The sequence below is a fragment of the Prunus avium genome, chromosome 4 (assembly GCF_965620075.1).
Source record: "Prunus avium chromosome 4, drPruAviu1.hap1.1, whole genome shotgun sequence".
Lineage (NCBI taxonomy): Eukaryota > Viridiplantae > Streptophyta > Magnoliopsida > Rosales > Rosaceae > Prunus > Prunus avium.
This window is the reverse complement of record NC_142287.1, coordinates 15,763,573-15,780,692: the sequence shown is the minus strand read 5'-3', so window position 1 is coordinate 15,780,692 and position 17,120 is coordinate 15,763,573. Positions and strand designations below refer to the sequence as shown.

At 35.8% G+C, this 17,120-nt stretch overlaps 1 long non-coding RNA gene across 1 annotated transcript; it reads left to right on the top strand.

Annotated features, from left to right (window-relative positions):
• Positions 1 to 4,920: 4,920 nt before the first annotated feature.
• LOC148294894 (uncharacterized) lies at positions 4,921 to 6,370 on the top strand. Its single transcript, XR_015834994.1, has 2 exons — positions 4,921 to 5,254; positions 5,726 to 6,370. It is a non-coding gene; the product is annotated as an uncharacterized LOC148294894 (long non-coding RNA).
• The last annotated feature ends 10,750 nt before the right edge of the window (positions 6,371 to 17,120 follow it).

Genomic DNA, 17,120 nt, shown 5'->3' with positions numbered 1-17,120 from the left:
CCTTATCTTTATAATTTACGATATTATAAGATTAAGGATTTAATTTACAATCTTATGGAACACAAATGTCCAACTTAGAATAATACGAGTCCTTAATATTGTAAACATTTGTGTTTACACGTATAAAGACCCAATTTACTTTCCTAATGTCCCACTTGACCTTTATATGGGAGCTTTAGTTTTAAAACACAATATAGTTTACTAATTTGGAAGATAGGAATACAATTTCATCTAATTAGCATAAGGCCAAAGACCAAAATGAGTACCCAATTTTACAAAAATATCATTAAAAAATATCAAAATTACACACAATGCCATTCCTTCTAGGGCAAACATACTATGTCACATGTCCACATCCAGCCAACCACCACCGGCGGCCAGCCACCTGCAGCCGGCCACCTCCTGCCAGCCGCCGGCGGCCACCTCCGGCCACCTTTCGCCGCCGGCCAGCTACCACCGCCGGACTCCAGCGCCGCTAGCTAGCAACCGCTGTCACCGGCCGCCACCGCCCGTCGCCGGCCTGCCACCATCTGCATGGGACCAACTCCGTTGCCCCTTATTCATATTTAAAAAAAAAAAAAAGATTTTGTGTCATTAAAGGGACTTGAACCTTGACCCTCAAAGGAAGAGGGCTCACTCACAAACCACTACACCAAACTTGATTTTGTAATATTTATTCAATTATACAATATTTATATAAATGATCAACGGTAATGGAAACTGCGATGCAGAAATGGAAACTGCAATGTAGAAGCAGAAACTGCAAGGCAGAAACAGAAATTGCGATGCATAAAGAGAAACTGCAATACAAAAATAGACACTGAAATGCTGAGCCTGGGCAAAAATGCTCAGCTCTAAAGTTAAACAAAACAAAACAATAGTTTTTTTTTATTCAAAACGTGTTAGGAGAGAGGGAATCAGACTGAAAACCACCTAGAATGTAAATTAGGTTATTCATGTTTCTGTTTTTTGCATTGCACATTCCGTTTTCTGCATTGCAGTTTCCGTTTTCTGCAATGCAGTTTCCGTTTTCTGTTTTCGATCCTTTCACAATCAATGCAGCAATGTTACCCAGCAGATAAGCACCAAGAATCATGTCAAAAGACACATAAAACATGATGAATATCATATCCCTCACATTCACTGCCTGTATCTCTCCATATCCTGGAAAACAAAAAAGGAAAAAGCATACACATTTATAACCCATCTTGAAAATAAATCAGGGATATATAATAAGAAATGAATTAGGAAGTTTAATTAATTGATTAATTACCAACAGTGGCCATGGTAACAACGGCAAAATAGAGTGAGGTGATGTAACGCTTCCAGAGGTCAATCTCTTGGAAATGGGAATAGCTATAGTCACCCATCTTCAAGCTTCCAATCCAAGTGTATCCCTCCTGGGAGGGAGGCATGGTTGTGGCCAGATAATAAAAGAAGCAGGCAACCGTATGTGTGCTGTAAAGTTCCACAACAAAAAGCTTGGCAATTCTTGTGAAAAGGTAGTTGATCCTTATATCTTTCTCCAGCTTCTCAAAAAACTCTGTCACTCGGCATGCTCGGCTCAGACGTATCCACAACAGGTACCTCACACCCTCTTCTCTTCCAGAAGCTTGCAATGCAATTAAGATGAGATATCATTTATTAAATTAATTTAATATTTGAAATCGAAGTTAATTAATTGTAGCCCTAGCTTACCTTGTAGATGGCGTCCCAAGGCAGACAACCCAGTAAATCGAGGAGGAAGCGAGACTTTAAGTAGCGGAGGGCGATGAGGTTGCGATTGTAGACAAGTCGGTGAGAGTGGAAGTCGCGGTAGGCGACGAAGAAGTGGACGACAATGTCGATGAGAAAGGCGAGCTGGCCTGCGATGTCGAGCAAGAAGAGGTTCTCCGGCAGACCTCTGAAGAAGCCGAACTCCAAGGGGGTGAAGAAGGACGAGTAGGGAGAAGACGCGGAGAGAGAGAGAGATCTGAGAAACTAACGGATTTGGGTTAGGTTTTTAAATGAAAAGGGTATAATTATCTTTTTAATCACTAATGTAAGGTGGGTCAACAAATCTGGTCTTCCTCTTTGGCCTAATCCAAAATAACAATTCTTTTCTAGGTATTAAAACCCAAACCAAAACATCAAATGTCTTAAATACTAATAAGTAAAGTTATCTATGTCTAATACCTAATTTTCCTCCTTTATATTGTACTAGATGTCCCACTTGACCTAATTTAATTTACAATCATTAAATTCTGTATGTTTTTTATCTTATTTAATTTCAGGCTTTCATGAAAATTTTGACCTGGGATGTAGTGGTTTGAGGTAGGGGTGGGCGCGGTCCGGTTCGGTTCGGTTCGCAGCTCACACCGTAATCGGAACCGGTACTGTTCATCCGATCCGGTCCGGTTTGGTTTTTGAAAAAAACAGAAGAGAAACCGGATCAAGCTGAACTGGTAATTTTCGGTCCGGTTTTCCGGTTTGAACCGGTTCTCTAGCAAGTCACATACACAGTAGACAATAAGGTAAAAAAAATATAAATTTGGTTAAACAATTCTTACTTTTCTGCTAAAAAATATTCGATTTTTCCTTTCATATTTCTCAGATGGCCGACATAAAAATAACCCTAAACAATCTAATACCAGATAGATCAGAAATCATAAACACACCAGATCTAATGAAACTCACAAAAAAAAAAAAAAAAGAATACAACACCAGATCTAATGAAACCACAAAAAAAAAGAAAAAAAAAAGAATACAACACCAGATTTCTCCTTGCATGAGACTTTGATGCTTGAATCTAATCCTAGGATCTTCGTTACCAGCATATGAAGAAGGCTCCATAACAAGAACTCCTTTCATCCTCTTCATCAAATCACACAGAGAGAGAGTGAGAGAGTGAAGTTGCAGAGAAGAAAAAAAAAAGGGTAGAGAGAGAGTGAAGTCGCAGAGAAGAAGAAGAAAAAAGAAGAGAAGAAAAGGGAACGGAAGAAAGGAAAGAAAAGGAAAAGAGGGGGAGAGAGACAGAGAGAAGTCGCAGAGAAGAGAAGAAATAAAAAATGAAAAGGGAGAGGAGGAAAAGAAAAAGAAACGGGAAGAAAAAGAGAGAAGGAGGAATGAAGAAAAGGGGAAGGGGTGGAGACAGGGCCGGCCCTGACATTTTGGTGGCCCATGGCCAAAAATTAAACGAGGCCCTTAGTATATAATTTTTTTTTAATTTGCTCATTCCTATTTTTTTATTTATGAATACGGAGCAAAATCCCAGAAAATAACTAAGCTGCTTAAATAGAACAATTTCATTCAACTAACAAAAAAAAACCAAAAGTAAACGATCCATAAACAACAAAAATCATATTTAGGTCATAGAGCTTCTTAAATTTCAGCAAAACAAAACAAAAGTTCTTTAAGTGGTTCTTCCATAGGGCTTAGTTCTCAAGTGGCTCAATTGTACACAAAAAGCTCCTTTGACTTCCACTTCATCATCTACAAATCAAAAATCAAAAGCAGTAACATTAAAAATACAAACAATCATTGAAAAATTCTTGATCTTCTAGCATTTTGAGAAGCAAAATCATCAATAACCTCTTCAAAATCAATATTTTCCAACATATTCTTTTCAATACATAAGATTGCCAATCCATTTAACCTTTCTTGTGACATAGTTGAACGCAAATAAGATTTTATTAATTTTAATTTTGAAAAACTTCTTTCTGCAGATTGTATCATTCTCTCTCATTTCTTCTTGACTAATTGGTTGTTGTGATTCATTAACTAATTCATCAGATGGATCTTCAATTGAAGAACTAGTTTTAAAAAACTTATCAAGAGCTCCTTTTTGAGTTTGAATCATTTTTTCTATTTTTCTAATTTTATTTCTTTTTTGACTTCCAGATTCATGTTTCCTAACCATTTTTGTTACTGCAACTCTTAAATCTATAAAGTGACAGACAACAAATGAACAAAATAAACACACCAGACCAAACACAACCAGCAAAGCAACCAAACACAACCAGCAAAGGAAAAAAACTAAATTTAAGCAATAAAAAAAAGCAATACAACCTGGTTTATGCTTAAGTTGTATTAAACCGCTTCAATCTTGCAGAGATTTCACTTCAATTGATCTATATTTCACATCTGCAATAATATAAAAAATATGTATAAAGATATGTATAAAGAATTCAAATCTGTATAAAAAAAAATCATGCAACAAAACAGAGTACAGAGATGACATACTTACACTAAAACTGCATTTCAGGTGTCTAAATTTCTTTGATTGGACTAATTTTTGGATATGTTATAGTAGGGATGAAGAGGAACAAGTTTGATAGAGGGAGAATTTCGATTTGAGCTTAGGAAGTTGATGCTTTGGATCTGTGAACATGGCTGACGGATTTGATAGCTGAGAGGTGTTTGGGAGAGATTTATTTGAGAAATCTTGAGTTTTAAAAGAAGCTGCTGCACTGGGCAGAAAAAAGAACAAAAGATAAAAGAAGGCGTGGGCGTGGGAGACAGAGATGAACAAAAGATAAAAATAATGCACAACTAGGTAGACAAAAGAGGATGGCTTGGCGTGGGAAACATATGAGGATGGAGTGGGAGAGAGATGATAATTGTTTATTCAATGGTCTCTCTTTTGGCTCAATTTGTTTTCTTTATGTTTTTTTATTTTTAATTAATATAAGACTTTATTACTACTTAATATACTGTATACATATAAAAATTTGAGGCCCCAAAAATCGGAGGCCCATGGCCATCGCCCTCCGCGCCCACCCCTCCGGGCCGGCCCTGGGTGGAGAGAGATCAGCGAATGACAAAAAGAAGAGGAAAAGAAAAGAAATAGGAAAAGTAAGAGAAAAGAAAGAATAGAAGAAAGAATAGAGGAGAGAAAAGAAAAGGGCAAGTGGGATCAACGTCTGCGAAAATTCTGTGGTGCATCGGATGTACCGGTACAGCCAGTTATCCAAGGGCCAGTATTGTGTTTTAAAAATAAAGGGCTAAGATTGAATGACCTGAAGACCTGTTGAGCCCTTTGTTATTAAATATCACGTGACATACACATGACTCAGAAAACAAGTAAAAATCTTCAACGAAAGCGCAGAAGCCCTCGCGTGCACTGGAGCTATTTATCTCTGCGATTAATCTCTCTCTCTTGAAAATCCAATCCTCATCTATGTACCAAATCAGAATCTGGGCGTCTCACCTCTGCCGACGCCGAGATGCAACAGTGATCGGACATCGCCGATTCCGGAATCACCATCCACGCAAGGTTTGCCTACTTAGTTGTCTTCTTTTTCCATCAATTCAATTTAGAAGATTACTCAGTTTTTGTCTTTGAAGAATCATGATCAAGAAGCTTGGAAGCAATTGGGTTTTGGGGTTGATACATATGGCAGATCACCACATGCTCTCCATTTGTTTGCTAAAATGTCACACTCATGTTGGGTATGCAATGGCGGTACTGTGCTTCTTGATTTTGATCTTGGCTTCCATATGGGCATTCGAGACAATGGTGGTGGTGAGTTTCTCATGAGTTGCTTCATTGGAGGGTTGATGACAGAGCTTCACCAGGATTTGTACTTGCTTCGTTTTGTTTCTGTTGAAGAAGCCTCTACGCCAACTCTAAAATTGCTCAAGGCTATGGTGATACAGGACTTTATCAGGAATTGTTCAGTTGTCATTTTCCTTGATTCTGGTAGTTCACGAAATTTCATTGATTTGGCACTATTCAAGTGGTTAGGGTCCAGGATTATGATTGTGTCCACACTGTTTTAACTCTTCCGTTGGGGAATTGCATTCTTGATTTTGACCTTGGCTACCTTCTGGGCATACATGACCAAAGTGGTGGATTTGAAGTTGATAATGGGCATACTGGAAAAGAAGAAAATTTCTGCAAGGTTTATGGCCAAGAGCTTGAGTCATTGAGAGCTTTACTTCTTTCTCCCAGGGCTCATTCCAAAGGACTTGGAGCCATTGATGTGTTAGTGAGCTTTCCAATAATTTGGGAGTTTTATGTGGGTGGGCTACCAATCCAACAGCAGTGAGACCATGAGTATTGTTTGGTTTAGCATCTCTGTAATTGCGTGCTCTGATGGTGGCCTTGTTCAAGCCAACCAGTTGATATATTGTTACAACAATATGAGTTCAATGGCACACATCCATCATTGAAATGGAGTTCAATGGACCCCAATTTTAGAGTTTTCACATGTCTAAATTGAAGTGTTTTTGTAAGTGAAAGCTCATCATGAAAAAGGTATAGAGTTATGTAAGTTATTGTATACTCATGTTTTCATACTCTATCTCTCTCCCTAAACCCAGCTTTTGGATGCACAGTTCTGTTTCTAATTGAAGCTTAATATGCTTGGGTTGCCATTACCATTTCAAAGATTGTATTGCTAAATCTGTAAGTGTATGGTTCAAATGTGATGTTCATGGTTGGTATTGGTTGCTATGATTGCCATAACTGATATATATTGGTTGCTCTGGCTAAGGAACGCAACCCCTGCTGGGCCCATTTTTCGGTTTGCGCACAGTCACTCTTGCATTGCATCATTGTAGTGCAATTTCATGTGTGCTATGCAAACGCTACCCGCCTGTGAGCAAACTCCACATAGCTTAAAAACGCAAAAATCCATTTTTCTTATTTTCGTTTGCGCACAGTCACTCTTGCATTGCATCACCATCATGCAATTGCATGTCTGCAATGCAAACGCTGCCCGACTATTGGCAAACTCTTCGGAGCGTACACACGAAGCCCGTTTGTTTGAACATGCAACTTTACTCAACAAACGCAACCGCTCCATTCGTGTGAACAAATAGCCTGTTTGTTTGAAAAAGTAAGTTAGTTGGGTCTATTTTTCCTGAGAACGAACAACTTTACTCAATGAACTCAATCTTTGCGTTTGCGTGAACATATTGCCCTTTTGTTTTCCTTTCATATTATTTTATTTTACATAATTCAATTATGTTTAACGTATGAAATGACCAATTTGCCCTCATATTTAATGAAAGATTGGATGAAATATTAAGTAATTAAACGGCAGGGGAGATATTGGCGATAAAGACAAATTCATATCCTGAATTTTATAATAAAAGGTCATGATATAAATTGAAAATTGGGTACAAGTTCAAGGACTAAATACTTTTTCCAACCAACGAGCTATTTTTTCACGCTAACACATGGGTTGCGTTCGTTGTGTAAAGTTTTCCATTTCCCAGAAAAATAGAAGGCCGACAAGAAAAGGCTTTTGTCATAACAGAAAGAAAAGAAAGGGAGGCCGAAGGGCCCGTCAACGGGCAATAAAAAGAAAGCTTCCGAATCAACTCACTTTTTCAAACAAACAGGCTATTTGTTTAAGCGAATGCAAATGGGGCATTCGTTGAGTAAAGTTGCTCGTTCCTGAAAAATGGACCAAACCAACTTACTTTTTCAAACAAACGGGCTATTTGTTCACCCGAACGCAGGGGTTGCGTTCGTTGAGTAAAGTTACATGTTCCCCAGAAAAATCAACCCAACCAATTTACTTTTTCAAACAAACGGGCAACTTGTTCAAGCGAACGCAAGGGGTGTGTTCGTTTAGTAAAGTTGTCGTTGTAACATCCCGGTCCGAAAAAGTAATAAAATAATTAAAGTAAGAAAGAATAAATTTAAATGAAGAAATAAATTGAAATAAACAATAAAATAAAATAATTTGAATTAATTAAGGTTTTTTTAATATAAAAAAATAATATATTAATTAATACTAAATGGCAAAAAGGTCATTTTATGTTTGGGAAAGAATTTGGGGACAAGTCCAATTTTTGGGGGAGACTATGTCGAAATTTCGGCAGAAAGTCTTGGTTCTTAGTAAGTGGGCCCGACATCGGTAAGATGTCAGAAATTTTCACAGAATTTGTCCTGGGTTCCGAGGAATTCGGGGCGGGTCCTGTCAATTTGTTATCAGAGCCACTTTGCCGTGTAGTGTGAGTGTGCCGACGAGGACGTCAGGTCCCTGAGAGATGTGGGTTGTAATATCTCACATTGACCAACGGAGAGGGGGTGATGTGCCTTATATGTACATGCCCACCTCCATCTAGCACGAGGCCTTTAATTGCACCCTTATGTCATGGAGGGGCACCAAAAGAGTACTTCATGGAATTACTTATGAAAGATCTGAAAAGTAATCATGTTGAGGTGGATGATGATTACAATTCGGTAAAAATGATCCTTTCTGGTATTCCTCTCGAAGAATCATATTTGCAATATTGGTTGTTAATCCTAAAGAAACGGAAAATGATAGTCTTAGAAAAGGGAAAATTTCGGTAGAAAGTCATTTTATGTTCAGGAAAGAATTTGGGGAAAAGTCCAATTTTCAGGAGAGACTCTGTCGAAATTTCGGTAGAAAGTCTCGGTTCTTAGTAAGTGATCTTGGAAATTTTCATCGGATTCGTCCTGGGTTCTGAGGAATTTAGGGCGGGTCCTGTCAGTCGTTCCCCGGAAAAATATTCCCAATCAACTTATTGTTTCAAACAAACGGACTATTTGTTCAAGCGAACGCAAGGGGTGCGTTTATTGAGTAAAGTTGCTCGCTCCTGGAAAAATGGACCCAACCAACTTACCTTTTCAAACAAACGGGCTATTTGTTCAAGCGAACACATGGGTTGCGTTTGTTGTGTATAGTTGCCCGTTCCCTGGAAAAATGGACTCAACAAACTTACTTTTTCAAACAAACGGGCTATTTATTCAAGCGAAGGTAAGAGGTACATTCGTTCAGTAAAGTTGCCCGTTCACCGGAAAAATGGACCCAACAAACTTACTTTTTCAAACAAACGGGCTGTTTGTTCAAGCAAATGCAAGGGGAGCGTTCATAGAGTAAAGTTGCTCGTTCCCGGAAAAATGGACCCAACCAACTTACTTTTTCAAACAAACGGGCTATTTGTTCAAGCGAAAGCAAGGGGTGAGTTCGTTCAGTAAAGTTACCTGTTTACCCGAAAAATGGACCAAACTAACTTACTTTTTCAAACAAACAGGCTATTGTTTCACACTAACGCAGGGGTTGCGTTCGTTGTGTAAAGTTGACCATTCCCTGGAAAAATGGACCCAACAAACTTACTTTTTCAAACAAACGGGTTGTTTGTTCAAGCAAATGCAAGGGGAGCGTTCATTGAGTAAAGTTGCTCGTTCCCGGAAAAATTGACCCAACCAACTTACTTTTTCAAACAAACGGGCTATTTGTTCAAGTGAACGCAAGGGGTGAGTTCGTTCAGTAAAGTTACCTGCTTACCGGAAAAATGGACCAAACTAACTTACTTTTTCAAACAAACGGGCTATTTTTTCACATTAACGCAGGGGTTGCGTTCGTTGTGTAAAGTTGACCGTTCCCTGGAAAAATGAACCCAACAAACTTACTTTGTCAATCAAACGGGCTGTTTGTTCAAGCAAATGCAAGGGGAGCGTTCATTGAGTAAAGTTGCTCGTTCCCGGAAAAATGGACCCAACCAACTTACTTTTTCAAACAAACGGGCTATTTGTTCAAGCGAACGCAATGGGTGAGTTCGTTCAGTAAAGTTACTTGTTTACCCGAAAAATGGACCAAACTAACTTACTTTTTCAAACAAACGGGCTATTTTTTCACATTAATGCAGGGGTTGCATTCGTTGTGTAAAGTTGACCGTTCCCTGGAAAAATGAACCCAACAAACTTACTTTTTCAATCAAACGGGCTGTTTGTTCAAGCAAATGCAAGGGGAGCGTTCATTGAGTAAAGTTGCTCGTTCCCGGAAAAATGGACCCAACCAACTTACTTTTTCAAACAAACGGGCTATTTGTTCAAGCGAACGCAATGGGTGAGTTCGTTCAGTAAAGTTACTTGTTTACCCGAAAAATGGACCAAACTAACTTACTTTTTCAAACAAACGGGCTATTTTTTCACACTAACGCATGAGTTGCGTTCGTTGTGTAAAGTTGCCCATTCCCTGGAAAAATGGACCCAATAAACTTACTTTTTCAAACAAACGGCATATTTGTTTAAGCGAACACAAGAGGGGCATTCGTTGAGTAAAGTTACTCGTTCCTGAAAAAATAGACCCAACCAACATACTTTTTCAAACAAACGGGCTATTTATTCACGCGAACGCAGGGGTTGCATTGTAAAGTTACATGTTCCCCAAAAAAATCAACCCAACCAATTTACTTTTTCAAACAAACAAGCTGCTTGTTCAAGCGAATGCAAGTGGTGCGTTCATTTAGTAAAGTTGCCCGTTCCCCCGATAAAGGGACCCAACCAACTTACTTTTTCAAACAAATGGGCTATTTGTTCAAGCGAACACAGGGGTTGCGTTCGTTGTGTATAGTTGCCCGTTCACTGGAAAAATGGACCCAACAAACTTACTTTTTCAAACAAATGGGATATTTATTCAAGCGAACGTAAGGGTTACCTTCGTTCAGTAAAGTGACTCGTTCACCGGAAAATTTCTGAAATGTAAAGTCAATATTATCTATATGTATTTGGAAATCATGTGAAAGAAATGTTACTATTTTAGTTTGATGAATTACCCCTAAACATTCACATCATAATAGTGCTGGTTGATGAGAGTTGCTTCGAAAACAAAAAAAAAAATAAAGGAAAATAAAATATATTTTTGTTATTCTCCCAATTCCAATAAAATGCAACTAGGTCTAGTTATAGTATGAGTTGGCAATCAAAACGTATATGGATAGAACTTATAGTGGGGTCTCAAAAAACAAGTAATTTCTACTGGGCCTTTATTCTATTTTTAGGTTCATTAAGGTTTTTATTGGTTGGGACGTCCAGTTATTTTGGTAGGAATTTTGTATCTTTATTTCCTTCTCAGCAAATAATTTTTTTTTCCACAAGGGATCAATGTCTTTCTATGGGATCGCAGATCTTTTTATTAGCTCTTTTTTGTGGTGTACAATTTCGTGGAATATAGGTAGTGGTTATGATCGATTCGATATTAAAGATGGTGTAGTGTGTATTTTTCGTTGGGGATTTCTTGAAAAAAAATCGTCGCATATTCCTCCGATTCCTTATGAAAGACATTCAGTCCATCATAGAGGAAAAAATGGCAAAAAAGAAAGTATTAATTTCTCTTCTATATTTTGCATTTATATTTCTATTATTTCGTAGGACCTTCCAATTCAAGAGATAGCTGTCCATATATTAATAAGGGATGTATGGGTTCTTGAAGAATTTCATTATATCCCTTCTAAGATCATTAACTCTTATACATAGAAAATGAGACTCAATCATTTTATTGCGAATTTATATATAAGCTGTTTTCTTTCACTCATATAACTATTTGATTTAGTTCATCAACCCTATATAAGTCTAAAGTTGATTTGGAAATTTGACTTTTAGTGAAAAAAAATCTGAAGAACACCGTTGCAGAAAATGTTTAGCCACGAAAAATCTGATGAACATCCGTCGCTAAAACCTTTTGGTGACGAAAAATCTTCAAATTTCTAGGCAAATCAACAGCTGAGTTTTTTGAGTTTTAGGTCCTTTTTTAGCTTCAAGTCGTCCTAAAATATAATGTACGCCACTTGAGACCCCCAAACCTGGTCCAAATCATAATAATAATCATTCTAAACATGTCGGTGGCTTCAGATTGACCTGAAAAACAACAAAAAAGACATTAGGCAGAAAGTTTGATTTTGACCAAAATAAGAACCTACTTAGCTATGTTGCTATTTTCTGGCATTTAACTTCAACCAATGACCAAAAAAACTTTTGTAACATATCTGAAACGTGCTTTTGTAACAACCCCTTGTATTTTTCTCGTGCTTCTTTTTTAAATCATTGTAACATGATATTTAAATCACAATAAAATTTACATTTAAAACTAAAAATACTCAAAATGAACTAAGTTATCTAGCACTTAGAAGATCACGAGCAACACAATGTAAGAAAACCTTTCTTTTGTTCTCCACGATCTTGACCTTAAATACAAGCAAAATAGAAAGAAAATAACTTTGTTAAAAGGCCTTGGGTTTTCATTTATGCAATGAAAAAAAAGAGGCTTAATCAAATACACCAAAAATTTGACCAACATAAGCTCTATATTTTGACTACCTAGTAAATTTTTGTTCACACAACATATCCCCATCTTCCCTTTCAAGTTCTTAAAGTTGAGTTTAAACATATCAGCACCCTTCAAGTATTTGGAATTCAAGCAAACACATACCAACATAAAGGGTACATATATGATCTCCGGGTTTCTACATGGCATATCTTAAGAGACTAAAATGAGTGCTTCATACCAGGCACTAATGCTTGATAACCAACAAATTATTGAAACATCAACTTGCAAGTCCTGTGTGAAGTTCCCACCACAATTAAATCATACACAATCAGAGGCCTCATGGGTACTTATATATATTTACAATCAGATCAAGAGGCACTATAACAACCCAGCAAAAACGCACAGTGGGAAAAGAAATACAAAATTTGAATAATTAATTTCTGGAATTGTTAAGTGAAAAAACTGAAACAACAATTCAAAATCACTAGTGATTAGCAATTTACAGCACCAAAAATCACCTCACTCACATCATATAAACATGATAACAAATCCAAGTTACTGAAAAGCAAACACTATCATGCAATTGTGTCTAGCGACGAGAATCTGACTACTAATCCAAAGCCTAATACACCATAAACCCCCTAAACACCACAACATCACATTGGTGACCTGGATTTGCACACAGTAGCTTAGTAATTGCATATACTGATATGCAATTGCACGACACTACTTGCAAGTGCATTAGCCCTCCATTATAATATTGCACAAATAATGCACACAACCCACTCATGCATATCTCTCTTGGGCCGGGATTCTTAATCCTTTCAAATTCAAATCCAAATCTTAACTAATCCTAACATTACACTTTTGGAACACTTTACGCTTCATAACAAAATATTCGAAAACACAGTCAAACCTACCTACCTACCACGAAATCACCTCACTTGCATATTTTAAAAACAAAACTATATATTGTAATTGCATTCAGTGACTTGGATTTGCATACAGGCGATTAGTAATTGCATATAGACATATGCAATTGCATGACAGTATTTAAAATTGCATGAACATTACAACCAACAATGTAGGATACCCACTTCACGTCACCACACTTTCACAATCAGAAACCCACTTCATCTCACGAATGTCAACAACCTACTTCCCCTCTTGCCCCAAGTTATCACCACAAAATTTCAATTAACAATAACATAAAACAAAGTGTTAACTTACTTTCACAATGAGCTAATACCAAATGCTTTCACAAGGGATCGATTGCAGATGAGAGGAGTGCCAACAACCCACCAATGACTGGAAAAACTCAATTCCAATTCCTATTATCAACCTGAAATGCTAACCCCTAAAATTATCACCAAAATCCAAACCCTAAAATAAGGGGGTTTTGACAATGATGACAAAGAAGAGAGAGATGTTGCAGAGAGGAGGAAGACCACGAAGAGGATGACTTTGAAGACCACGAATAGGAGTTCAAGAAGATGACTTTGAAGACCACGAATAGGAGTTCAAGAAGAGGAGTTGAAGAAGATATTGAAGACCACAAAGAAATCAATTTGAAGTTCAACCAGATGTTGCAGAGAGGAGGAAGATCACGAAGAGGATGGCTTTGAAGTCCACGAAGAGAAGTTGAAGAAGATGACTTTGAAGACCAAGAAGAAATTAGTTTGAACTTCAGCCAGATGAGCTTAGGGAAGAAGACGACGTTGATGCGCGTGAAATCTTTCACTTGTTGACCTGCTGCTCAGGTTTCCCTTGTTTTTAAAAACAAGCACAGTGACTGGCTGTACCGATACGCCCGATGCACCACAGAAGTACTCGTCTGCTGGTAACGTAGAAAAAGAGAGCTTTGGGAAGAGAGCAGCGCTTTGGGAAGAGAAAAGAAAGGGAAAAAAATAGAGAGAGTTTAAGTGGGATTGGAATGGGCTTTGAAAATAAAATGTACATGGATTTTAAAGTTGGGCTTTTTATTTGGGTTAAGTCGAATTGGGCTAAAATATAAGATATTTTAAAATAAATAAATAAATAATTAATATAACCGGTCCGGTTCGGTCCGGTCTGATTCTGTAGTATGTAAAACCGAAACCGAAATCGGTTCAACCCGGTCCGGTCCGGTGTCAATTTGTTGACTTTTTTAGTCAACCGGTTTCTTTTCCGGTTTTTTCCATTCGGTTCGGTCCGGTCTTCCGGTTTTCCGGTTCAAATGCCCACCCCTAGTTTGAGGTGTAACTTTGCAGTAATCATTGTACGTAGTTTCACTGGCCACTGAATTGTGTTGGACTTTTTATTTATCGTAAATCATGTGTTTTTAAGTCATTATCACAAACAGAACCTGTGTGGATTTTCGTCATATTTTACCTTAAGGAATAATGATGTTTCTATTTATAAATCCTTTTGTAGGAATGTAGGTTGTGATTAAAAATATGCTAAGCTAGAATGACAGCCAGAATGATGCTTCTATTTATATCCTTTTGTGATTATAATTCTAAGAGCTGTAGTCAGAGTGATTGGCAAGAGATGTAACTAGATCAGAAAATTGCGTGTTCTGAGAATTGTGTGTAGAGTAAAAATATGCTAGCTTTTGTTCATTTCGATGTGAAAAAATGCGAATATATTTGTGTGTAGAGTAAAAATATACTGTCTTTTCTCTTCTTAATGCTGCTTACAGTCAATGTGTTCTTAGTCTTAATTTTGTATGTTTTGCTATTTTAAATTGCACCTCTTGACATTTTCTGAAAAACTTATATACTTATTGGGACAGAGAGAGAGTGAGAAAGTAAAGGTAGGAAACCACTATAAATTAGAGATTAAATCAAGTTCCAAAAGAAATTGATTATAATGTAGTAGTTTCCGGTTAGAAACCTCCCAGTAGTATAGAAAACAGAGAAAAAGAATGAAAACTAATACCTTAGAGGTGCCAGTGAAGTTTAATAATTATACAAATTAAAACAGATTAGCCAATCGTTGTGTTTTAGAAAGATAAGACCAAAGTCTTTTACAATTGTTAAGTTTTCGTTGAACTGGACAATAAACTGGACATTCGATCCAAATATAATGCAATCATTTCTTTATTTCGCAGCTTGGATACACCAAAAAGCAAGGGACTAGACATTTGTATTCTGCTGTCATTTTCGAGGTATAAAAACTCCTCCAATTCATTGTTTTTTTAAATTAAGCATTATTAGTCATGTTAGTCAATTGATTTTAATCATTTTGTAAGATTTTATATTTTATTTTCGTCGATCGTACTTGCATACAAGTTATTTAGAAGTAATCTTTATTCTATTGATTGATACAAGTTGAATATGCTTTGATGCTAAATTTTCTCCCCTCTTTTAAATATTTTCCCCTTGATGTTCTCATTGAATATTTTATCTAAATCATTAATCTGATGAGCTTGGTTGATTATAAATTTTGAGTTAGATGTCTCAATTATACATATTGATTTAACAAGGCTTTATATTAGTATATATATACTGTTTAATCATTATGAACCGAAGTTGGTTGTCCGATAAAATAATAGATATCTGTAATTGTTATATTATATTTGAACTTTTATTCTTCTACAGGTCTTTCTACAAATATATTTTGATCAAATAAAAATTAGTATCGTTGTTTTCTAATCATGATACAGTGATATAAAACAATTTCTAAGTGTGTACTTTCTTTATAATATGAATGCATATGCATGTATGTACATACACACACATATACATATGTATGTATTATTTTATGTTTTTGTTTCTCCCCATTATACCAATTTATATACAAGTTCTTTACCTATTCAATTTTTTGTTTTTTTTTTTCGAAGAAATTGATTTGAATTTGAGTTTTTTGATTGTTTTCCACTTATTAAGGCCTACAAGTTTTCAGTCTAAGGCAAGAAGGAGAAGAAGGAAAAGAAGGAGAAGAAGAAAGATGGAGGAGGAGATGATGGTTAAACTGATGATGAAAAAGACTGGTGAAAAGGGAATAGGAGGAGAGCATGTGTTTTGTTGAAATGAATAGTGAGCAGAAGAATATATTCTCTTTCTTGCCCGAATTGATTTATTTGTTACTTTAATGATAGCTTTAAATGATACATCTTTAAGAACAACTTATTATTATAATTACTAAATTACTAATGTTTCGAATTACTTAAATTTTATCTATAGATTTTAATTGATGTATAAAGTTGAATACTTTTGCTTTATGAATTTGATTATTCGGATTGAAAACTACTTTAATCATTTTGTAAGATTTTATATTTTATTTTCATCGATTGTGCTTGCATACAAGTTATTTAGAAGTTATTTAGAAGTAACCATTTTTTTGGGATTTTTTTTTCCCCTTGTAATGCTTTTTAAACAATTGTTAAAATAAAAGAGAATCTCGCTTTTGTTAATTATAATTTAAAATAATAACAAAAGGTTCACAAGTGGGCTTCTTTTTTTCTTTATCTGTATGTCATAATAAATTTTACTATATACTATCAAATATTAACATTTACTCAACATATATGAATTATACAATGATATACCTCTTTGTTAACAAATATTAGTTCTAGAATAATACACGTTTAACATCAAGTTTGCATATATGCCTATAAAATCGTTTACTAAAACCCTTTTTCTTAATCTTCCACATTTTAATAGATTTATTATTTGCTTATGTTAGTTTGTTATTACAAATGTCAATCATTTTTCTCATAGTTTTTCTAAACATAGATACTTTTGTATATCTACAACAACAACCATTCATTCTAATTTATATCATGTCTTTATATAATATTCCAATTTATCATCTTTTTTTTTCTTAATGATTATTTATTTATGCTATTCCCCTTTTTGTTCAAATACAAAACCAAAATCATTTTTATCAAACAATTATCATAAGTTTCTATTTTTCTTTATTGTTTTAACTTAATTCTGTTCTTCTACTTATGTATTTTAGGTTGTTATCATCCTGCTTTTGCATACGTGTTGCTACAAGTGCTTAATAATTTCTCTCATTACAGGTCAGTATTTTCTAACTTTTAAAAAAAACTGTGCATAACATTTATAACTAATTGATTAGCAAATATTATATCATTTGAAGATTCTCTTTTATATAATTCTATCA